Source organism: Malurus melanocephalus, unplaced genomic scaffold (genome assembly GCF_030028575.1).
Source record: "Malurus melanocephalus ecotype Western Australia unplaced genomic scaffold, MMel_1.1 scaffold_603, whole genome shotgun sequence".
In the NCBI taxonomy this organism is placed as follows: domain Eukaryota; kingdom Metazoa; phylum Chordata; class Aves; order Passeriformes; family Maluridae; genus Malurus; species Malurus melanocephalus.
In genome coordinates, this window is record NW_026623835.1 from 238,895 (window position 1) to 247,590 (window position 8,696).

Consider the following 8,696-nt stretch of genomic DNA (forward strand, 5'->3'; position numbering starts at 1 on the left):
CAAATGTATGACTCCTCAAAAGTATTTTTACTCTGGGATCATGTGGATAACTGATGGCAGTAGAAAATTCTTGACATTGTGTTTAATGTTTTGACCAGTGTAATTAACCTGTTAAAATTTCTAGAAAGAGTCTGGAAAATTTTACAATCTTGAATGTTTTCCCTTGAACTTCAACTGTTACTTGGAAAGATTTGGGTTTATTTTTATGAGCATAATGAGTAACAGAACTGGTAGAATTATATATGCAGAGGTTCAGACCAGGACTGGATCTGCACTACCACTGGTTTACCCATTTTGTTCCTGTTAGTGGCTTCTTTATATTTTTGCTTCTGTTCTCTTTTTCCAAGAAGCTCAAGTTTTCTGTTCTCATTCGGCTTTCTCCTTTTAATCTGATTATATGCAATTACTCTTAGTTGTACAGTGACTTTCAAATGTTCATTTACATTGCCAACAGCGAGAGACAAACATTTTTTTTATTGAAGGGGAAAAAATCTTGTTCTTTATGCCCTTGAAACTTTTGAATTGTAGCCAGTGGCAGTGCAGATACATTTAATGAAGAGATTAATATGTTCATATTTTATAGTGTTTATTTATGAATGGAAAAGAGTGCTCTCACACTGTGGAGGGTAGTTTTGTGCCTCTTGCTGGTGTTTGCAGCATCTTGAGGAGGTGTCCCCTGTGCAGACACCCAGCTTGGCTGGGCTCTGAGCTGTACTGTCACCCGGTGTGTGACGCTTCCCCACTGTGCTGTTGGCAGTGCAGTTCCTGCAGCATGCCCAGGCTCTCTGTGCCTGCCCTCTCTGCACAGCTGGGGCTGGCAGGATGTACAGGACCAGGTCCAGGGGCAGCTGGGGTTCAAATCCCACCCACCGGTCKGAGCAAACACTTCTCCCACTTCAGCAGTGGGCATGGGAGGGGATGGAGAACATCATGTTAAGAAAACAAAAAAAAAAATGTGGAAGGAGTAGGGTGTGATCTTCTGCAGCTTGGAGTGTTTCCGGTGTAACTGGCTGTTAAATTACATTCTTGTTGCAGTTTCCTCTCCACACAGTAGCAGATGCCCAGTATGTGCTGGTTAAGTGGCCTGAATTTTTCAGGGACTTGATTTTTTGGACTTGACTTAGGAAAGCCTCATGGACAGCTGACATCTCTGTCTTTGGGATGTACTTGAGGAGAGGTCTGACTGTGCAGAGCACTCGGCCAAGGGTTGGTGATGGGGCTATTTCTGCACCGCACTTTACAGATAAGAAGGCAGTTCATTGGAGCACTTCCTTCAGACCCACGGATGTGGCAGCTCTCTGTGGACAGAGCCCCGTTTCTGTGTGCCATGGAGGGCTGTGGTCCCCCATGCTGCAGCCTGTTTCTGTGTGTCTAGCATCACACATTTCCCGGTGGAGATAATGCCCCTGGGGACTAAACCCTCAAACAGTGGTCATTGTGGTCTTGGGCCAGAGCTGGACTYGCAAAGCCCTGTTTGCAGTGGTCTTGAGGGGCTCATGGCTGTAACAATGGCCACCCTTACCMGTGAATAGAGCTGTTACATTCTCAGACCTGGTAAGAGGCTTTTCATGCCCATCCTGTTTTGCCCAACAGCTGTGGAGCACTGACCCTCTCTCCTGTGGAGGGCTCAATAGCTGCTTAGTTCTCTCTTGTCTTTTCACGTCCTGCATTAGCAGAACATCTGCGTTGCTTTATTGGAAGCAGGATATAGGATGCTTGCAGCTAATAAGTTTTCCCGTTGTCTTGCAGCCACCCAGGGCTTTGTTCAGCCCTTGCTTATCTGCATCCATTGTGTGCTGCTGTTGCTTGTTGTTTTGTTTTTTTTTCTCGCAGACCTCTTAAGCTCGAACAATGCTTTCATACAGGAACTTCTGATAACCCAGGGAACAATGGTTTCACCTCACTGGTCAGGTCATGCACAGCATCCATAGGCTTACTGCATCTCCCTTTTTCCCTTTTYCCTCAGTCTCCTATAGCAGTCCCGTGCCAGTTGCAGTGGGAAAAGCAGTAATGCTTCCAGAAGCAGTCACACTGCCTCAGAGTGGGTTGTGTCACGGGTGACTGTGTGCTACCTGTAATCTTGTGAAGAACACACAGGACTCCTTGAAGGTCATGGGGGTGCTCACTGATGCTCAGGGGGGGTCACCAGAACATGCTCTGCAGGAACGTTGTGTGATGTGCAGTGCTTTGGTCATRAAATATCTGATCTTGCTTAGGTTGAAAGTACAGGGCTGGATCTTGCCGTCCTGAGCTGTGTTTCTTCGAAGGGGGAGTTTGCACATTTGTAGGCAGCAGAAGGAACCTTTCTCAAGCAGATTGATATAAAACTTAAAAATAGTTCCTTGCAAGAAGCTGTGATTTGAATCAGATGCCAAGAGAGCTCTCACTCTACTCGTGCATCTCTCCTTGTTATTCTGGAAGCAGTGTTCTCTGAATTAATTTGTGTGAATGGCAGGAGAGGCTGCTCTGCTTGATTGCAGGGCAGTCCAGAGGCACAAGAGCCGGCCATGCTGAGCCACCCTGCTTCCAGAAGTGACCACGAGGGCTGCTGGGCAGTGGCCAGTGCTCCGTGGTACCTCCTAGGCAGGTTCTGTAGTACCTCAGAGACRTTCTGAGCAAAGGAGAGGAATGTACTGTCATCCCTGTAAACTCAGGTGGCCTTTGGGTTTGTTCACTGCTTCTTTCCCAGGCTTGGTGTGCACCGTCCTGTGCAGAGCCAGTGCTTTTTGTCAGGGTCAGGACATGGTTTGCTGGCTTGTGGCAATTCCTACAAAGGTTTGTTTTGGCACTTTGGTGGGCTGCTCATCAATAATCTTCCTATTCAGGCTGGATCAGGAGGGTGGGCAATGAGCTTGTCCAACTCTTAGTTCCTGGTCAGCAAGTAATTGGTTGTGTTTTCAGTTTCTGATGTTACCAGGAAGCAAAAAAGCATTCTTTTTGGTCACTAATGGAGCAGAGAGCTGAGAGATAGGGCATTAGGAGATGGTGACATTATATAAAAATATGTAGGTAATGCACGTTAGGTGTTCAAAAAGGCTTTGATTTATACTGCTTACAGTTTGGGTATCTGCACTGAGGACTCATGGTTTTTTTTAAAAAAAAAAACAACCCAGATTTGTGAGGTGCTGGGTTTTTTTTTGTTGTTTTGAGGTTTTTTACTTTTCTTTATGAATGTTAATGTGAGTTGAAGCTTCAAAGAGCATTTTGAGACAGACAATAGTGGGGTGACAAATTCTAGGAACATGAATTTTGACTTTGGGAAGTCTAATGTAAAAATACTGTTAAACTATTGCATGTTAAAAAGCAGTTCTCTATAAAAAAAAGGTGAGTTTTCTGGGAACAGACATTAAAAAAAGTTAAAAGTAGTTTGTCTAAATTRTCTATTTTCTGAAAGAAGTGTTATTCTCTGGTAATAATATTCAAAGTCCCACGGCAATCTAAAAAGTTCACACTGCTTGGGCATTAGATGTACTGTATGATCTTGAAACTGATGTACCTGAGGCTGTTCCTCACAGTTCTCATGCTAATTTGTACCTGGTTTATGCTGACTTGACTAGAATTATTTCTGACTGTTACTGGTTGGCAATCAAATATATTTTTTAAATTTAAATAAAGTCCAAACTAGGAAACAACTGAAAACACCCACTAAACTTAGCATATGGTTACACTTTTAGAGAGGAAGAAAAAAGCAAACAAAGCCACGGTGGTATTTTTGGAGACATTCTGACTGCATGTCTCAGCTCAATTTAGTGGGGGTGCAAATACTCCATAAGAACAGTGTTGAGCTAAGTCACCTGTGTGACAAACATCCACTTTTTCTTGGTCATTAGGCCACTTACCTGTGTGGCAACAGTAGATTTGCAGTAGACTTTCTATCCATTGGATGCTTGTGTATCTTATGGCATGTCATAAATGCTTTTTGTAGCTACCAAATTAAATGACCTAAAGTGCGGAAAAATGTATTTAGACTCAATTTTATTTATAAGGACTGTTAATACAGTCTTTCTCTGTTAGTTTCTCTGTTCATTTCACCTCTGTTGATATTTCTTTGTATTTCTCTCTGAAGTACAGTGGTGTTTCAAGGAGAATAGGAGAGCTTGTGGAGGAAAATAATATAGGCCTGATTCCTTCTTATCTATAGGTTAGAACGAGCTCCATGTTTTTACAGCTGAATTTAATTGGCACACATGCTGTGTATACTCTGTGTAGTGTCTTCAGAAGTTTTGTGAACATCTGTGGGATGGAGAGCACTGATGGAGAAGCTCACCTGGCACTGCCTGTGGCTGAGCATCTCCCAGGCCTGCCCCAGTGTCTGGACGGCAGATGCTCTCTGTGGGGTCAAGGCTGGTTACTTGATGATGTGTCACCTCCCTAAGCATGTTCARCTTTCCAGGGAAAGGATACACCTTGTTTCTTTAATCTGCCTAGCTGATCTTTCTGTGAGACAGAGGTCTGTTCACAGCGTGTTTGATTAGTTTAGTGTTATCCAGTGCTTTCTGTGATGGCCTAGTAGTCTCATTTCATTTATCTGTGACTTTTTGACAGCTGAACCATGACAGATGAGCACTGGTGAATTTTGCAATCATCGTTTAGAAGACTGCTGCTCTGAGCTGTCCCCTTGCTTTTTTGTTGCAGGTTGGTGCCACTGTGGCAGGGTTAGCAGGAGGACAGAGTGCCTTAGGCACTGGATGCAAAGTCCAGCAGCTGGAATTCCCATGATCCTGGCTGTCTGCAGAGGTGCTGGGTGATGAACATGTGTAACTGGAAACAGGCTGGTTTTATCCTGTGGCTGTGCTGCAAGGACAGCAATAGACAGGGAGGCGCAGGAAGGTTTTATTCATTGCCAACCATTCATTGCCAACAAAGATGTAAGGCAGAGTCCTTGACAGGAATTCCTTGTTTATGCTCTAAAGCAAGCAGGTGATCTTTGAGTTGTGTTATGGCGGGCGATGAGGTTGGCCTTGTCCTTGTCTCTGTTGGGTCTTTCTGTAGCTGAGCAGCCTCAGCAGGGAACGCTACCTTGGCCTTTACATTTACAAGGACRTGTGCTTTGTGAGACTTGGTGTTGTCCATGGGAATGTGGCAAGAAAGATGAGATGTCTCTGGGTTTCATGGTGCATAGTCTAGTTCTGGTGCTGCCCTGGAGGGATGCTCTCTTCTGAGCTCATTGCTCGTACTCCTGCAGACGGTGGATATTTGGTGACTGGGGATTTGCTGTGCAGCGGATGGAGAGCACCATCTGTGTCCCAGACCTCCTGACCCCACATTTCTCCTGAGGGCTTGCCCACACAGGAGCAGCTGCCTTTGCTGTTRTATGCGTGTGAGTGCCAGTCTCATGTGTGGTGTCCCTGGGACAGGTTCAAGAGGCTGGCAGAGGTGTGGGCATAGGCTGGCATGTTGGGAGGCACTCCCAGGGCAAGGGGCAAGCACAGGAACACTGTCCTTGTCTGTCTTCTTGCAGCTGATTAATTTATGACAGCTTTTCTTTGGGCCTCAGACTCGTGTGCTTTTCCCCTTGAACGTGTTGGAAAGCAGAGCTGTGCCCACAAACTGGTCCCGAGACCACACTTTGGAGTCCAGCCTCTTCAGGGACATGGGCCAAGCAAATTCAGCAGTGGGGTTTTGCTGCCAGCCTCGCCTCTCCTCTCCTCACAAGCCAACCCTGGCAATGCAGGGCCTGTGCTCCTGCCTGCAGCTCATGTTGCCTCATTCTTCTCCCTGTGGCGTGAGCAAACCACCATCCTCAAAGGGTAAAGCCAGCAGCATTTACATTATTAATATTAGCCAAGAGTAACCTTGGTTTTCTGGTTGGGAAGATGATGGTAAAGTGCTGACTGCTGCTCACACTTGCCTAAAAAAGCAGGAGAGAAATTCTTTTGGGATGTGACACTAAACCCTTCTGAGCCTTCTGYGTGTGCTTAAGCAGATACATTTTGAAACCTTTTATGGGCATATTGCAATGTCCTACTGGCCGTGGCATGCCACCTCCTGCTCCTGAGGCTTYCTTTCCCATTCTAAGGGCAAAGCCCTCCAGAGGTTCCGGTTCTGCAAAATACTTAAGCCTGATTTTAAGTGCTGTAGGGTTCCTGCAGGCAGCAAAGAGCTTCTTGTGCTGGAGTGAGCTGTTGCTTCAAGTTTTGAGTATGGGAGGAGGTGGTCTCTGAAGGGGGAGAGCTGCCTGTGGTCATTTCCTCTGCCACCTTTGGCTTTTGGGAGTTCCTTTGCATGCACACGTGGAGTTAGCAGGATGAGCCTGCTGGGATTTGCAAGCACAAGCTCCATGCCTGTGACCCAGCACAACTGCAGGGGGGGATGCTCTGTGAGCCCCGGGGGCTTCCTCTGTGCAGGAAGGAGGGAGATGTGGTGCTGGGCTCAGTGAGCAAGTGGCTGTGCTCACATTTACCCCTGCCTGCTGTGAGTCAGAAGTTGGCCAAGGGAGCACAAAGCGGGTGTGTGTGTGTGTACAGTGAGCTCTGGCACCTCAAACGGTGCCATGTTGCAAAACGTGGCACTGCCAAATTCTTCTAGGGAAGAAGTTCAAGCATTACATCCTCCAGCCCTGATGTGTTAGCAGTAGCTAACACTGGGATTGAAATAGAAGCACCAAACCTACAAGTCTCTATGCCTGGACAGAGTCTGGGRCAAAGAGGATGCTTGGCTGTTACATCCTGTCTTGCTGCAGTGTCTGTGAAGCTACTTAGGGACTTCTCATGCTCCTGATTGCATTAGGCCAGCAAAACGAGCTGGGGGAAGGTGGTGAAAGATGCCTTCGAGGGGAGTGACTGAAGGAGCGTGTGGAGTTGGTGGATTTCCTCAGCAGCGTAGCATCAGTTTGATGTAATCCCTTTGCTGACAATAGCTTTCTGCCACTTGGTTCACCCTGCTGAAGGAGGGTGCAGTAACATGCTTTTATGTAATTGAGCTGTTTGGAAGCTTTAAAACAAATATAAACAAGATGTGCCAGGCTTTYTGGAGAGCCCATCGTCTGACATCTCCCGCAGAGCATTTCAATAAGTGGTTAGATTTCCAAGTGAGGAACTGAGCTCTTTGAAAATCTGCCCCTATAGATATTGTTTTGCTGGTATTAAAATAAATGCTTTGAAGGCCTTGGGTTAATGTTGCCCCATAGAGGCACAGTTTTACTTCTGGTTTATTAATACTGTTTTATTGCTGTTCATAAAACAGCAGGGACCCAGGCACTGACCCCCTTCCTCACCCCATTCAGTCCTCATGCCATGTCTGATGACGGCCTTTTGATTAGAGGAAAAGCCAAGGATTTGGAAAACCAGCTTTCAGAGCCTTGTGATGATGCAAACTGCTTCGGAGTGTTGTAATGTCGGTCTCTGTGCCTAATAGCACTTTTTGACCTCACAAATAAAATGTCTTTGAAGGCTGAGTGTAGCTGAGCTGCTGTAGTAGCAAGACTCCGGGTGTTTTAGACAGGTGTCCTAACTGAGTAAGCATTTCAAACCCCGACTCCTTCCGAATGAATAGCTATCAAACATGCTTAGTTCTGCAAGCTTACCTGCCTATTAGGAAACTCGCTCTTCTCTGATGGCAGTGAAAATATTCAGCTTAACCACAGCTAATGTGTTAGGATAGTAAAATCTTTCTGCTGTCCACACAGTAGAAAGTACATGGCACARCAGTAATGCTGATCTCTCAGGAGCCCTGGGCTTTACATCTGACTCTTTGAATGTCTGGTTAGTGTTAGGCCTTGGTTTAGGATTTCAGTGACATGGTTACCTGGTRTCCCCACCATCAGAGGAGCTGGTTGCTGGAGTGAGGGATTATTAACCACTAACGTTGTGTTTTTACCTTTCTGAAGTGCCTGGGAATGGCTCAGTGCTGTTCTCTGCATGCTTCAGCTCCGAGCTGGAAAACAGAGCTGGAGGTGCCTTTCTGCAGCATTTATYTTAAAGCTGTGAGGAAGAGACATATTCCTGAGAGAGTACTGTTGGCTTGCTGGGACACGAGCATACTCAAAGCAAGCAATTCCCCAAGTTTGTAGTGAAATGTTACGGCAGATGGCCTGCTTACAATGCGGGATATTATTAGAACCATGATCAGTGCTAATAAGGTCATTGGCGGTGGGGGAGGAGGTCAGTGTCTGACCTTGTTTGGAAGGTGGCAGCCTGTGCTCTGGGAAGTTTTCCTCTTGCAGCAGTGAAATGTGAATGTTTAAAACAAGTTACTTTGTGTGTTAATCTGGCTGCACAGTAAAGATCCTCCACCCAGCCCAGCATAGCTGCTGCAGGAGTGCTGCTGGCCCCACTGCTTGCTGAGGTAGGTGCACAGAGCACCATTAACAAGTGAGGCAAATTCTGCTTGAATTAACAGTCCTGGGAATGGGAGCCAGGAGCAGTTTAGCTGTTCTCCAGAATGGGTATGGTATCACAGTGCATTGCCCAGATGAATGGTGAGTAGTCTCTGAATTTTATCTTACCTCTGACCATACTCTGCTATACACAGTACTGACTTCTAGCTGTTTCACACTGGTATTAGAAAAAGATCCAAAGCAACCACTGCAGGTATAAGTGTTACAATCCAGCTCAGTTGCATTAGTAATGCAAGGTCCACAATGCAGTTAGTAATGTCCACATCTCTGCCCAACTGACACTAGGTTTTGATGGGGATTTGGGGCAGTAGCCTGAAACAGTGCTTTAACTCTGTCATTACTTCTTCTTTGCCTTTTC

At 46.1% G+C, this 8,696-nt stretch overlaps 1 protein-coding gene across 2 annotated transcripts in view; it reads left to right on the top strand.

Moving 5' to 3' along the window:
• MBNL3 (muscleblind like splicing regulator 3) overlaps positions 1-8,696 on the top strand; it is a 57,633-nt gene that overhangs the window by 1,120 nt on the left and 47,817 nt on the right. The window lies entirely within an intron of this gene.